Source organism: Tachypleus tridentatus, chromosome 7, assembly GCF_004210375.1.
Source record: "Tachypleus tridentatus isolate NWPU-2018 chromosome 7, ASM421037v1, whole genome shotgun sequence".
Taxonomy (NCBI): domain Eukaryota; kingdom Metazoa; phylum Arthropoda; class Merostomata; order Xiphosura; family Limulidae; genus Tachypleus; species Tachypleus tridentatus.
The window spans coordinates 102,493,361-102,510,063 of record NC_134831.1 but is presented as its reverse complement, the minus strand read 5'-3'; the positions used below and the strand labels follow the sequence as shown (position 1 = coordinate 102,510,063).

Sequence of the window (16,703 nt, the reverse complement as noted above, 5' to 3'; positions counted from 1 at the left end):
TTGGAGAAAGAACCAAATCCCTAATTTCCAAAACAAACTTGCTAAACTTGATCTTCCAACACTTCTTCGAATTAGTTGCTGTTATCTTTAATCCATCAGGTTGTATTCTACACGAAATTTGGTGAAGAGAAAAAATAGCTCTCTTGTAATAATTCCTTCTTCTCTAAGGGGCGCTGCCCTGATTAGAACAGAGGGGGACGGGCGCTATCATCTACTAGACTAAAAGTCAAGACCACATCTAACAATACACGACAGCACAAGGAGTCTCAATGCGTGATCTCTATGTAACATTGTAGCAACATTTTATCGGATGTACGGAACTATGGGTTCGTCAGTTAGCAACATTTTATAGGATGTACAGAACTATGGGTTCGTCAGTTAGCAACAATTTATAGGATGTACAGAACTATAGGTTCGTTAGTTAGCAACATGTTATAGGATGTAAAGAACTATGGGTCCGTCAGTTAGCAACATTTTATAGGATGTACAGAACTATGGGTCCCTCAGTTAGCAACATTTTATGGGATGTACAGAACTATAGGTTCGTCAGTTAGCAACATGTTATAGGATGTACAGAACTATGGGCCCGTCAGTTAGCAACATTTTATAGGATGTACAGAACTATGGGTCCCTCAGTTAGCAACATTTTATGGGATGTACAGAACTATAGGTTCGTTAGTTAGCAACATGTTATAGGATGTAAAGAACTATGGGCCCGTCAGTGACTATTTCTGCTCATGCGTTACTTTCATCATTACTACATCCTTCAAGTTCTGTTCCGGTGTTAAACTCTTTTAGAATCTGTAAACATGGCTGCTGGTTTAATGTGACTCATTTTTTATATGCCGTTGTTATGTCTGGCTAGTTATTATAACAATTGCAGAAAGGCTGTTTGTCCTTTGCTGTAAGTGAACTTCATTTCACTGGGTGTCTCTGAAATCTGAGCTTATACACTGGCATAGCGATTGTGATGATGTGATTCAACCTCAGAATAGTTACTCTACTGACAATCAGCACTGTGTCAAGATGTCCGAACAGCCCTATCATTGGAGAAAGTTCCAATTTCTGTCAAAAGCATTTTCAATCAATTAACAACATCCTACTGTAATTATCTGACTTCCAGTTGTTAGAAGGATTTCATATATCTTTTCTGATGTCCGGCCATCGTTTCTAAACAGTTTGTAGCACTTTCAGTTCTACGATCCGTTCAATGAAACAACTGAGAAAATGGCATGTGGGTTTGTTTGTCTGTTTTAAAACAAAGCTACATTAAGCTATCTGCTTTGTCCACCAAAGGGAATCTAGTCCCGGATGTTTTAGCATTGGAAGTCCGTAGACTTACCACTGTATCATCGGGGAACTACTATGTAAGATTATTGGCTCTACATAACTTACAATGAGTAACTAATAATTTACACTTAAATAATATATTACTGATTATGAGTGGTTAAATTATATTATCAGAGTAATATTACAATGGGGTAGCTATCAGGTTATAAATACCTCATTGTCCTTTAAATGGAGTGTGTTCAGTATAAAGTATTGATGGTTAATGAAATATATATATTTATATATTTTGAAATTCGCGCAATGCTACACGATGGATATCTGAGCTAGCCGTCCCCAATTTAGTAGTTTAAGGAAGCTAGTTATCACCACCCACACCCAACTCTTGAACTACTAATTTACCAACTAATAATGGAATTGGGAGTCACATTATAAAGTTCCCACAGCTGAAAGGGCAAGCTTGTTTGGTGTGAGGAGGATTCGAACCCGCGACCCTCAGATTGCGAGTCGAGTGCCCTTAGCGCCTCTTGTAGTTTTGAGCAAAATTCAAACAAAACAAAACTTGTAATGGTAGAGTTATAATGGAGTCGTATAACATAGTAAGACAACTGTCTAAACACGCTCTGATATCCAATCAACGCTCCATGGTATAATATGAACATGTTTGTACGATATCCAGTAAAATATCTATAGTATGGTATCGACAAAGTGGAACACTTAAAAATTGATATGACTTGTTTTATTTCGTGATATGTTTTTGTTGGAGAAGCGTTTCGTGGATGAAATATTTAGCGATATTGTGCATAATGATATCAGCGATAACGCGAAATTTCATTCAATAAACTTACTTGTTTGCTTCCTCAATGACTGAATTAACTCTGCACAAAGACAGCAGTACTCCTGGCGTTCGCTGTGCTAGAAACTAATAAAAAAGTCGGAACAAACGCACGATATGAAAGATGTTCGCTAACAGCGTGATAAAAAAGTCGTAACAAACGCACGATATGAACGATGTTCGCTAACAGCGTGATAAGAAAGTTGCAACAAACGCACGATATGAACGATGTTCGCTAACAGCGTGATAAAAAAGTCGTAACAAACGCACGATATGAACGATGTTCGCTAACAGCGTGATAAAAAAGTCGTAACAAACGCACGATATGAACGATGTTCGCTAACAGCGTGATAAAAAAGTCGTAACAAATGCACGATATGAACAATGTTCGCTAACAGCGTGATAAAAAATTTGTAACAAACGCACGATATGAACAATTTTCGCTAACAGCGTGATAAAAAATTCGTAACCAACGCACGATATGAACAATATTCGTCAAGAGTGTGATAAAAAAGTCGTAACAAACGCACGACATGGACGATGTTCGCTAACTGTGCTACAAAATGATACAAAAGTCATTACATTGGAGTTTCTATTTTTCTCAATGAAACAACATGTCCTTACTGATGGAAGGTCTAGCGAGAAAATCGACACTGGTCTTACTCACAAAAATGTTATTTCTATTTCAAGAATGTTTGGTTTATCGTTTACAACCGACCAACTTTTGCTGTTTGTGTCCCTAACTGTAACGTAACACAGACAAAGTGATTGAACACGAGTAATGGTGGACGTGAGCGTTCCGGAAATTTTTTTCCCGACATCCAATCAAAGCTTCTTCTGTTCCCAATGCGAGTTACAGTCTGAATAGGAGAGCTTCAAAAGCATTCTGTCGGTGACGTTTACTGCCATCTGGGCTGAGCTGTGGCCTAACGAAGCCACTGTAAAATTAAATCCGCGCACTGAACCGGAGAGCAGATGTGGTGGCCATTCTGTGCGACAAGGGTTTTATGTACCGCCTGTTCCTCTGCTAATTGTGATGGTCCCCTCCCCTTATCTGTGCATGTCCAACTTGGGGTGAAATGATATCTATAGTCCGACTGTCAACCAAACCAGTGACGTAAGCAACACGCTCTGTTGAGTTTCTTGAGAACTATTTGGTATCCTTAACGTAAGGATAATATATATATATATATATAATGCAGATAGACAGTTTCAAACAGTTTTTCCCTTTTCTGTAATAAATATACATTTTTTCTCCCCACCATACCACACTCCCTCCTAACAAAAATGAAAATAGAACATTTACTTTTGTTTTACTTTTGTATTTTTTTTATTTTGCCGTTCGTTCCGCTTTATTCTATTTGTAAGCCTCAACATTCATCCCGCACAAAATGTGTAACCCTAAAATGTCCCGGATGTCACGTAAAACCATACATCCCTTAACAGAAGCAATCATATTTTGCTATTTCGATGAACACATTGCGCCCCCTGCTGGCACAGCAGTAAGTCTTTGGATTTAGCAACGCTAAAATCAGGGGTTCGATTCCCCTAGGTGGAATCAGTAACCTACTCCAATGTGATTTTGCTATCAGAAAAAACCCGCCACACACATTAGCTCATTGCTCTCACAAATCAACCAGATTGCAATAAAAATAAAATGTGTAGACACCACACACACCAACAAACTTTGTACAAACAAACAAACCGGTATTCGTTCTTAAAATATATATTTATATTTCGGTTAATAACAACTGTGTTGAAAATGGTAGTTCTGTGTATTGTTATGAAATTAATTTATTTTCATAGTCACATATAAATAATTATTCTATTTGTTAACTATTCCGTCTATTTATACGGTTCTTAGGCCTATTTTATTTGTTTTGTAATTTGGGTAAATTGTTATGAAAGTTACAATATAATTTTTACTTGTTCATTTCTTGTCTTGCCAGGAAGATCAAAATGCAATTATTGAATAAATGAAATATTTAAATTAGTTTCATTGTTGAATATATTTAATATGTATCTAACTTCTTTTAGTGTTAAATAATTTTAAAATCATATATAAATAACATATTTGTTAGCCAATTTAGTTGGCTTCCATGGTTACAAGTTATCGGTTAACTTTCCGTTATTCTCATAAAGGGAAGCGACTAGTTTCTATCAGTTTTGTGTTATCCTGATGGTCAAAAGTCACTCGAATGAATTATTTTCTCCAAATTCAAAATAAAAATAAATTTGTTATAGTAGCGTTTCCTCTTTATTCTGAACAGACTGAAAATTAGAACCCTCTAAACTCGCTTCAGCCAACAGGAATATTCATTACGGTGTTTAATTTACAGAAGTTGTGTACAAGTACAAGGGTGACCTAGCAAAAAGACCTATATTGTCTGAAGGTTGTGCGGGCGGCTGAGCACAAGAACTGTACATCAGATGAGATTTCAGAGACAAAAGCAAACGTCCCTCTGACAACCTTCACAAACACGCAGGCGGCTAACCAGACATCTGGTTCGAGACTCCAGAACAAAAGATGACACGAACTCGAAGAATCCTGAACGGGGAAGATGAACCCGAGCAGATAACGAGCAGAGATGGGGACCAGCATCTGTCTATCTGCCGTTAGTCCAAACAAAAGTGCTTCCAGATCTTTGTCATCGAACGTGTCTTGTCCGTCACCCAAGCTGTTTGTGAAGAGTAAGCTTCACGCTTGACATCCAGAGGTCTCTGTTAGAGAGTGCTATGTGATAGAAACCTTTTCGTGTTTAATGATTGCAAACAGCAACTCAAGTCTAAATCTCCTACTTCCACTCGCCAAAGGCCAAAAAACAAATCAGCTTTTCCACGTCTTAGTGGAACACACTTCACCATGGTCACTTTCAACTCCTTCGTGGCAAGGTATTTAATATATAGGAACAGAGAGGAAGGACGATAAAGGTGGCGCTGTCCTCAGAACATATATGAAAATAGCTTTCTTTAAATAGGTAGTAAGCAAAGTAAGCGACCACTATCAAGTCCCTGGTCTAAACGGCCTGGAGTGGTTTGGGCAATCGCACGTGATTGTCCTCTTATCCTCCGAGAGGTCGGCTTTTATCACTGTAGGCTGTGATCGTACTCACTGTCTGTTTTTTTATGGCCGCCCTGAGACACTGGGATCAACTTTAAAGATCAAGTCAGTAATGAGAATCTTTCTGTATCCACATTTTCAACAGCGGTGCCACCCGTCTTCAAAAGACGGCAATGGTTATTTGTCTTTGTCACTAGAGGCATGACCTGTACGAAACGTAGAGAAGACGTTTCACGTCCGACACGGTGTATCAGTTCGTTCGTTTATAGTTTATACGATCTTATAGAAAACATAAACAGAAAAAACTTCGCTAAGTGCTGGCCAATCCAGTTGGCCCTCAGGGACCACTAGTAGTAGATCGGTTGATAAGTTCCTATGTACACTGTCGCAAAGACTTGTTGTATTTGATGTTAACAAATCCGTTGTAAAGACCATTATGATAAAAACTCTTCCGTGCAATGTACTCCAGATCTAGGTCCCAATCTAACCTTAAATATTCCTTGAACTCCATACCGTTTGGTAATAAAATCTGAGAAGCTTGTCTTGAAGTGAACGTTTGTACTTAATAAAATCTCATGACGACAACATCTAGATGCACACCTTTATCTTTTGAAGACCGGTAATAAAGCTAGTTTCCTCATACTTAAATATCTTCTGCATATAAGTATCATACTTCGTTTGTAGCACCCAAACTTGTCACCATGTGAGGCTCACGCACTATATCACAATTAGAGTGTTGTTCTGGGTCAGCTGACGTTAAACCAATCCTGTACATGATTCTAAAAACCCATAGGAGAATATGCTATTATATGTCAACCACACTACATTTGCTATATCTAGTGCCGACGAGATCTTTCGTTCAATGCCAAGTGTCTTCGGCTCGGCTGGTTCACGACAGACATATTAGTGGTCTTGGTGCAACATATATCATAAATGTTCCTGAACAGCGAGTGTTGGGACCAAGGAATATATTGTAATTATTCATTTTATTTAACCTATTTACAGCTCGGATTTATACGAAAGAATTATTAACCAAATGTTAATAGTTTCGTTTCGACTTTACTTACTGATTAACTTTACTAGTTACAGTTTTACAGTGAGTCAGATTTGTTTTCAGAACAGCGTTTTGGTCAGCAGTACAATCAGTTTCTGATACACGGTTAAAGGAATATGGGTATTGTATTCAATAGTCACAATACTTTGATAAAGTTTTTACATCTTGAAGGAAAATCATATAAATGCAGTTGTATCTTAAATATGTTGAACCACAAGAAAACATGATTTTACAAATTATTATTGAGTGTCGTTCAATGTTTGTACCCCTAGAGTTTTGTACAAACAAAGTATTTTTCTTTATTCTTAAGCTAAACAACATCTTTCTGCTTTTAATGGTCACAAACAAAAAATACATTCTTTTGACTATTATTAGTGTTATTGGACAATAAGTCTAGTAATGTTTCATAACTTAATACACTATCCGTTAGGGCAAACAAACATTTTACCAGATTATAAATCTCTACAATATTTTTAGGTGTTATGGATAAACAAAACATTTTACTATATATGAAATCTCTACACTATTTTTAGGTGTTATGGATAAACAAAACATTTTACCAGATTATAAATCTCTACACTATTTTTAGGTGTTATGGATAAACAAAACATTTTACTATATATGAAATCTCTACACTATTTTTAGGTGTTAAGGATAAACAAAACATTATACTATATATCAAATCTCTACACTATTTTTAGGTGTTATGGATAAACAAAACATTTTACTATATATGAAATCTCTACACTATTTTTAGGTGTTATGGATAAACAAAACATTTTACCAGATTATAAATCTCTACACTATTTTTTAGGTGTTATGGATAAACAAAACATTTTACTATATATGAAATCTCTACACTATTTTTAGGTGTTAAGGATAAACAAAACATTATACTATATATGAAATCTCTACACTATTTTTAGGTGTTATGGATAAACAAAACATTTTACCAGATTATAAATCTCTACACTATTTTTAGGTGTTATGGATAAACAAAACATTTTACTATATATGAAATCTCTACACTATTTTTAGGTGTTATGGATAAACAAAACATTTTACTATATATGAAATCTCTACACTATTTTTAGGTGTTATGGATAAACAAAACATTATACTATATATGAAATCTCTACACTATTTTTAGGTGTTATGGATAAACAAAACATTTTACTATGTATTAAATCTCTACACTATTTTTAGGTGTTATGGATAAACAAAACATTTTACTATATATGAAATCTCTACACTATTTTTAGGTGTTATGGATAAACAAAACATTTTACTATATACTAAATCTCTTCTTTATTTTTAGGAGCTATAGAAAAACAAAACATTTTACTATATATGAAATCTCTACACTATTTTTAGGTGTTATGCATAAACAAAACATTTTACTATATATTAAATCTCTACACTATTTTTAGGAGCTATAGAAAAACAAAACATTTTACTATATATGAAATCTCTACACTATTTTTAGGTGTTATGGATAAACAAAACATTTTACTATATATTAAATCTCTACACTATTTTTAGGTGTTATGGATAAACAAAACATTTTACTATATACTAAATCTCTTCTTTATTTTAAGAGCTATAGAAAAACAAAACATTTTACTATATACTAAATCTCTTCTTTATTTTTAGGAGTTATGGACAAACAAAAGAATTTACTATATATTAAATACTTATATTATCCTTATGGGGTAATGGACAAACAAAACGTTTTAGTATATATTAAATACTTACATTATCTTTACGGATAGAAGAGACACTTTCTACCAAATGTAACTTTTCTTTACGAATTTATGGGCAAAGGAAACATTTTACTGACTTTTAAGTACAATTAAGTCTAAAATCTGTAAACTATTTGTATTATCTGCTTAAATAAACACTGTATGAACAATAGCAGGTCATTAAGTTTTGATTATTGGCTTAACCATTTTGGTGTTAAACAAAAATGAATACAGTAAATACGTCACGAGGAAATAAATCAACACTGTTCATAGGCTTAGTGTGTAGATTTAGGCTTAATCTTCATTTTTCATGTTTTAATCAGTGCAGTATGTAGACCTGCGACGAGTCATAAGCTTGTTTTTCCAACTTTAATCAGCTAATATTAATGTTTACTGATCCTGTTTTCCTGTTTTAATCGACTTAATATTTAAATCTACTGCTGATATTTTTCCTGTTTTAATCGACTTAATATTTAAATCTACTGCTGATATTTTTCCTGTTTTAATCGACTTAATATTTAAATCTACTGCTGATATTTTTCCTGTTTTAATCGACTTAATATTTAAATCTACTGCTGATATTTTTCCTGTTTTAATCGACTTAATATTTAAATCTACTGCTGATATTTTTCCTATTTTAATCGACTTAATATTTAAATCTACTGCTGATATATTTCCTGTTTTAATCGACTTAATATTCAAATCTACTGCTGATATTTTTCCTGTTTCAATCGACTTAATATTTAAATCTACTGTTAATATTTTTCCTGTTTTAATCGACTTAATATTTAAATCTAATGCTGATATTTTTCCTGTTTTAATCGACTTAATAATTAAATCTACTGTTGATATTTTCCCTGTTTTAATCTACTTAATATTTAAATCTACTGATGATATTTTTCCTGTTTTAATCGACTTAATATTTAAATCTACTGTTAATATTTTTCCTGTTTTAATCGACTTAATATTTAAATGTACTGTTGATATTTTTCCTGTTTTAATCTACTTAATATTTAAATCTATTGGTGATATTTTTCCTGTTTTAATCGACTTAATATTTAAATCTACTGTTAATATTTTTCCTGTTTTAATCTACTTAATATTTAAATCTATTGGTGATATTTTTCCTGTTTTAATCGACTTAATATTTAAATCTACTGTTAATATTTTTCCTGTTTTAATCTACATTATATTCAAATCTACTAAAGATATTTTTCCTGTTTTAATCGACTTAATATTTAAATCTACTGTTAATATTTTTCCTGTTTTAATCTACTTAATATTTAAATCTACTAAGGATATTTTTCCTGTTTTAATCTACTTAATATTTAAATGTACTATTAATATTTTTCCTTTTTAATCGACTTAATATTTAAATGTACTGTTGATATTTTTCCTGTTTTATTCTACTTAATATTTAAATCTACTGTTGATATTTTTCCTGTTTTAATCTACTTAATATTTAAATCTACTGGTGATATTTTTCCTGTTTTAATCGACTTAATATTTAAATCTACTGTTAATATTTTTCCTGTTTTAATCTACTTAATATTTAAATCTACTAAGGATATTTTTCCTGTTTTAATCTACTTAATATTTAAATGTACTGTTGATATTTTTCCTGTTTTAATCTACTTAATATTTAAATCTACTGTTGATATTTTTCCTGTTTTAATCTACTTAATATTTAAATCTACTGGTGATATTTTTCCTGTTTTAATCTACTTAATATTTAAATCTACTGGTGATATTTTTCCTGTTTTAATCTACTTAATATTTAAATCTACTGCTGATATTTTTCCTGTTTTAATCGACTTAATAATTAAATCTACTGTTGATATTTTCCCTGTTTTAATCTACTTAATATTTAAATCTACTGGTGATATTTTTCCTGTTTTAATCTACTTAATATTTAAATCTACTGTTGATATTTTTCCTGTTTTAATCTATTTAATATTTAAATCTACTGCTGATATTTTTCCTGTTTTAATCTACTTAATATTTAAATCTACTGCTGATATTTTCCCTGTTTTAATCTACTTAATATTTAAATATACTGATGATATTTTTCCTGTTTTATCTACGACTTTTTTACATTTTCTCAATGATAATTCATTCTCTTTTCAACATTTGTTTAAAATAATATCTATTGTCACCAGGGTACATTTAAACAGTGTTTGTTCACTAAGTTATATTTCATGAGTCACAATTTTATTCTTGTTTTCTTAATCTTCATACGGCTATTTTTATCACTTTCACAACCTGCAGGCTTATAAACATAAATAACTACTAAGAAGTGCGAACTGTAACACTATAGACTGGAGAATAGTTCATTGGAACACGAACCTATTTTGAAAGAACGAATTCGTCGTCTTATTAAGGCCTAATGATTGGATGTCTTAAAAAAACAAAACATTAGTATAATTATATGCTATACGCTGAGGAAATTGATATCTCTCACTAATTTATGGCTGTTAGGATCTTATTTGTACGTTTACTTCCACAATTAACAGCTGCAATAAATAATTTCCTACGACAAATGTTGAAAACTGAGTAGTGATAACACGCCACCTGTCGAGAAGCAGTAATAGTATGCATGATTTCTATTCAATCAACACTTGAGTTCCCTGCTGGGACAGCGCTAAGTCTACGGTTTGTTTTTTTTGTTTTTGTTTTTAGAATTTCGCGCATAGCTACACGAGGACTATCTGTGCTAGCCGTCCCTAATTTTGCAGTGTAAGACTAGATGGATGGCAGCTAGTCACCACAACCCATCGCCAACTCTTGGGCTACTCTTTTACCAACCCCCCCCCCTTCCCCACTGCTGATAGGGCGAGCAGGTTTGGTGCGACGGGGATTCGATACCGCGACCCTCGGATTACTAGTCGAATGCCTTAACCCATCTGGCCATGCATGGCCTAAGTTTACGGATTTACGACGTTAAAATCAGGGGATTCGATTCCCCTCGGTGAACACAGCAGAAAGCCTGATGTGTTTTTGCTATAAAATAAACACTTGCAGCTGAGTCAGAAAATAAAACGGCTCATATAACATCATTCATTAATAGCGTTTATTCGTCAGAAAGTACAATTTATTGCAAATATCATATAAGCATTGCAAAGTTGTGTTTAGTGGTATAAGGTTCCCAAAATAAGTGTCTCACGTGTCACTATAAAGTAACACCTGGTCTTGTTAAAACGATACCGACCACATAGAATAGCTAGCTAGATAACTATCTATTTTTGTCATCTATTTCTCGTGTCACTTTTACCATCTGTCACAGAACGTAACAACGGAGATACCTTTCGAATGAAACTTTTGGTTTTGTTTTCCTGGTCTGTATAATTAAGACTTTTTTGAATGGTTCAAAACGTTCAGTATGATATCAAATAAAGTATCTTTAACCAAACCTTCACTCTATTCCATATCTTTCATTATTTTTTCTTCTTTCTCTCACATGATTACACAGCCAAACTAGCGTGTGTTTTCTGAAACGTTTTACACGTGGATGGCTTTCAAGCTACCCAACATTTTGTACGATTAATACACAGAAATGACTACATTTTCCTTTTTAAATGAACCATTCATACATATAAAGTGAAAATCTCAACTAGTAAGTATTTTGCTTATCGTTAGATCTTATATTTTTCTTTATTAATAAACTATATATATATATATATACATAAGATTTCAAATGTTAAATAAATAAACAGGTAAATAATCCCGTAAACTGACATATTTATCATTGGAAGACCTCTTTAGATACACGATACGCTGTTATTAAAAATACAATTTTGGCACAATTTGGTTGTTTAAATTTATTCTCAAGACGGCTGGTATGTGTATTAACACTTTTTTTTAAAACAAAGTACAGAACAAAGTTTTGACTTTCTTAGATCATCTTCAGGTTAACAAAGAAACTTTGTTCTCCAGTTTATCTTAATAAAACCCATACCAGCTGTCTTGAGGACAATTGTTTACTCCAAGTGGGTTTCTCGTCCTCACGAATGCGATTGTTTAGTTGTTTTAGCATAATGCTGAATAATGGCCTATCAGTCCTTTGTCCGTCAGGGATATCGAGCTCCGAATTGTAGGGTTATAAGCTCTGTAACTAATCGTTTATGATGTTTCTATGAGCATAATGTTACAGTTATAGGTCGTGCGTATTTACTTTATTTGTTATAGTTATAGGTCGTGCGTATTTACTTTATTTGTTATAGTTATAAGTCGTGCGTATTTACTTTATTTGTTATAGTTATAGGTCGTGCGTATTTACTTTATTTGTTATAGTTATAGTCGTGCGTATTTACTTTATTTGTTATAGTTATAGGTCATGCGTATTTACTTTATTTGTTATAGTTATAGGTCGTATTTACTTTATTTGTTATAGTTATAGGTCATGCGTATTTACTTTATTTGTTATAGTTATAAGTCGTGCGTATTTACTTTATTTGTTATAGTTATAGGTCGTATTTACTTTATTTGTTATAGTTATAGGTCGTGCGTATTTACTTTATTTGTTATAGTTATAAGTCGTGCGTATTTACTTTATTTGTTATAGTTATAGGTCGTATTTACTTTATTTGTTATAGTTATAAGTCGTGCGTATTTACTTTATTTGTTATAGTTATAGGTCGTATTTACTTTATTTGTTATAGTTATAGGTCGTATTTACTTTATTTGTTATAGTTATAGGTCATGCGTATTTACTTTATTTGTTATAGTTATAAGTCGTGCGTATTTACTTTATTTGTTATAGTTATAGGTCGTATTTACTTTATTTGTTATAGTTATAGGTCGTGCGTATTTACTTTATTTGTTATAGTTATAAGTCGTGCGTATTTACTTTATTTGTTATAGTTATAGGTCGTGCGTATTTACTTTATTTGTTATAGTTATAAGTCGTGCGTATTTACTTTATTTGTTATAGTTATAGGTCGTATTTACTTTATTTGTTATAGTTATAGGTCGTGCGTATTTACTTTATTTGTTATAGTTATAAGTCGTGCGTATTTACTTTATTTGTTATAGTTATAGGTCGTATTTACTTTATTTGTTATAGTTATAGGTCGTGCGTATTTACTTTATTTGTTATAGTTATAAGTCGTGCGTATTTACTTTATTTGTTAGAGTTATAGGTTGTATTCACTTTATTTGTTATAGTTATAGGTCGTATTTACTTTATTTGTTACAGTTATAGGTCGTATTTACTTTATTTGTTACAGTTATAGGTCGTATTTACTTTATTTGGTAGAAAAAAGCCGTTAAAAGCAAATTCGAATAAAATAAAGCATGATAGGATGAAATTCCGAGAACTTAGCACGTTAGAACTGTATAACTTGTATAAATAATACTATTAAAAATAGTATTTACATAAGATAATCACACGTCAACAGATTGTTGAAAACAGTTCTGTTCCACTATGAAACAATATGTGGCAAATCAGTGATGACGAGAAACCCAAATAATAACGGCTGTTTGGAAAAACAAGAAGAGCGAACAACGTTCGACCTTCTATGTAAAAATGTTTTCTCAGCCCAAACGAGCTTTTTGCATATAAATATGTGGCAAAAAATTCGAAATGAAGGAGCAGACAACTAAACATGAGTTAAACAGTAGAAAGAAATAAGGAACATGAAAAGAAATGAAACAAAGAACGCCCGACGATTCTCCTCTCACAGTAAGCCATTAACTCTCACTCTTATAACGCACACACAGCTTAAAGTGCGAGGAATAGTTCTGACACTACAGTGAGCTTCCCGCTAGTACTGTGGTAAGTCTACGGACTTACAATGCTAAAATCAGGGGTTCGATTCCCCTCATTGGGATCAGCAGAGAGCCCGATGTTACTTTCCTGTAAGCAAACACACATACTGCAGAGACGCTGAGCTGGCTGGTCAACTCCAACCAGTTTATTTATCAGGGTATTAAACATCAGATAATCAATAAAAGGAAATTAGAATGACACAAGCAAATCGTGAGGTAATGATTGTTTCCTCTTAACCACGAAACGAAGTAATGAACTATCTGTGCACCACAGGTATCGAAATCCGATCTCCGTGATGTTTATTAACCAAGCAGCAAAGCCTACTTCATTACGACAAAATAAGTTATGTGTTTTTTTTTGCTGAATTTATAGACGAGTTCTAAAATATTTAGAAACTTTAAGCAACCCGAACAGTCCTTTTAAAAAATAAATGGATAAGTTTTCTCGTAGTCTGAGATGTACCCTCGATGTGATGTCTGTTTATCTTTTCAATATAAGTTTACACAAGGAGTAGGTTATCTATGTTCACCTCGCCGCGAGTATCTAAACCCGTATTTTAGCGTTATAAGCCCTCAGATTTACTACTAACCCACTAGGGGACCGATTTGCTGTTCTACTTAGCTCTGGTCGTTGTCAACGTAATTAATCTTTACTAAATTGTCTTTCTAAATGTATTGTTATGCTGACAGTATATAAGATTGTTTAATAAAATATTCATTTCTTAAAGTACTGTGGTTAAATGAAACAAGCAAATATATAAAAAAATATTTTTATTGTATCGGAGACATATTTTTTTAATTCATAAAGTTACAATAAACATCCAGCTGAATAATCAGTGATAATACAGCATACGATAACAAATAGAATTAAACCTAATGATCAATCTCTCAGGCTGGGCCTCAGAAAGTCCAAGGCTCGAGCCACGATAAATAGTCTAAACTAAGTATTTTGAGCACTGGAAGACTTAGTGACGTGTACTACGTAATAATAACGTACACATGCCAGACTCACTCACGTGTAAACAGGAAAATCCATAAAAATACAACAACAAAAAAACGCGACTAAAGAGGAATATTTATGACAAAAAGTTCCCCTAGTGTCATGACAGGTGAAGCTATTTTACATTCATTTAGATGTGCATACATCTGTGTTTGTCTACAGCTACGTATGTTAACGACGTCTATTAGAATCACACACACGTCTGTTCAATGCACGTTGTTACGTTTGTCTGGAACGTACTCATCGTGCCAGTTTCTTGGCGTCGGTTTCCACCAGTAGGTGTCTCACTTACCTTATTACCAGTGGTAATGACTGTGTCCACTTCTCAAGTCGGGCCAGTATTTTCAACTCGTCAAGTGTCGATTACCACTTCTCCCACCTAGCCACAATATATCCCCCCACCCACCCATCTGTTTTTTTTTTTTCTTCACCGACCTGAGGTACCTCAATGATTAGGTTTTGCTTCTCGTGTATGTAAACCGAAGTCGTTCTTCAAACCCAAGTCTGTATTATTCGGTATTTATGGATGCACGAAATCGAAAACAAGTACCTCATTAAGAGAACGTGCCTCCTAGCTTAATGTGTTGGCCGGGAGAAACGTGTCTCTTTTCTCACCCTTACCTGTTGATGGTGTTCCTCAGTGTTGAGCTGTAATTATTGGTTTTGATAACAATTCTTCCATAGCCTAAAACCCAATATATCTATCTATATGCAATTATGGCTTTAATATATAAAAAGGGTCCTTCAGCGAGACAAAGTTAAACATAAGGACTTACAATGCTAAAATATGGACTTTGATTCCTCGTGATGGATCTAGCAAACAGCCTAACGTGGCTCTGCCCTAAAACAAAATATTATCCATAAATATATACATTTAATTAGATATCGGTTTGTTTCTGTGTTTAGTAACTAATGAGTTGAGTTTTTATAAAGTAGTTTTAAATAACACAATGTAACACAAATTTTGTTTCTGAATATCATGTGTTATTTCTTAATTGGTTATGTTGTAAAAGTACAGAAAATGACCATTATTCCCTTCAAACTTTGCTTTTGTGACCTGGATAATGAAATTTAGAAATTAACTTATTTTTCTATGTAAAAATGGACATAAGGTCTGAATAAAACAACATATGAAAGAAGATTTACATGTATTTACACTAAAGTTATACAAAAATGTTTAGAAGTAAGTAGTTTTTCGAGATTTGCGACTGTAATGTAAATCACTTTCACGTATCATCCCCAAATATAGTCTCCCATCATGTTTTAGTTATACGCTCCCAGGTCCCAAAAGCAAAGTTTGAAGAGAAAAACAGATCTTTTCATTTACTTTAGGCATAAACAATTGGAAAATAACACTTTCTGTCCAGGAACAAGAAAAAGTAAACATTTTGTTGCATAATGTACGGTATGTGTAAATAATGATGTGTGTAGTGTGCGGTATGTGTAAATAATGATGTGTGTAGTGTGCGGTATGTGTAAATAATGATGTGTGTAGTGTGCGGTATGTGTAAATAATGATGTGTGTAGTGTGCATTCTCTTCACTTGTGGCACGTGTACACACTGTGAATGTGTGTGTGCTGTACCTGTTAGGGTGCACATTATAATGTGCAATGTAATTCAGTTATATAGTATGGGCTGTGGTTATACTAAAGGTTGATAAATTAATCAGTTAATTAACTACTTCAAACTAACACTTCCACGTGTCCCCGTGCTATTGCTCTATTAGGCGTATTTATAACTGTGGTAAGTCTGTTTGTTACACATCTAGAAGCGTCCAATAAATATCAGTCAGTTGGACAGACTGAGAAACTTTGTGGTTTTATGAATTTTTTATACTTGCTCTGATTTTCTCAAGTGGTTCTATAACGTGTAGTTTTGTTTATCACCTGAAGGTGTATCTATAATACTATTGAAGCTTCCTTGTTCCGTTGTTATAATTTAACAATTGTATTGCACG

At 33.1% G+C, this 16,703-nt stretch overlaps 2 protein-coding genes and 1 long non-coding RNA gene across 5 annotated transcripts in view; 1 reads left to right on the top strand and 2 right to left on the bottom strand.

Moving 5' to 3' along the window:
- ana (anachronism) overlaps positions 1–15,126 on the bottom strand; it is an 81,163-nt gene extending 66,037 nt beyond the window's left edge. The window contains exon 1 of the mRNA XM_076517097.1: positions 15,038–15,126. The gene's annotated coding sequence lies outside the window, so the exon portion shown is untranslated. The remainder of the gene's footprint in view (positions 1–15,037) is intronic.
- LOC143256312 (uncharacterized) overlaps positions 1–16,703 on the bottom strand; it is a 604,741-nt gene that overhangs the window by 400,320 nt on the left and 187,718 nt on the right. The gene's annotated exons all lie outside the window — the stretch shown is intronic.
- LOC143256311 (uncharacterized) overlaps positions 1–16,703 on the top strand; it is a 223,780-nt gene that overhangs the window by 193,919 nt on the left and 13,158 nt on the right. The window lies entirely within an intron of this gene.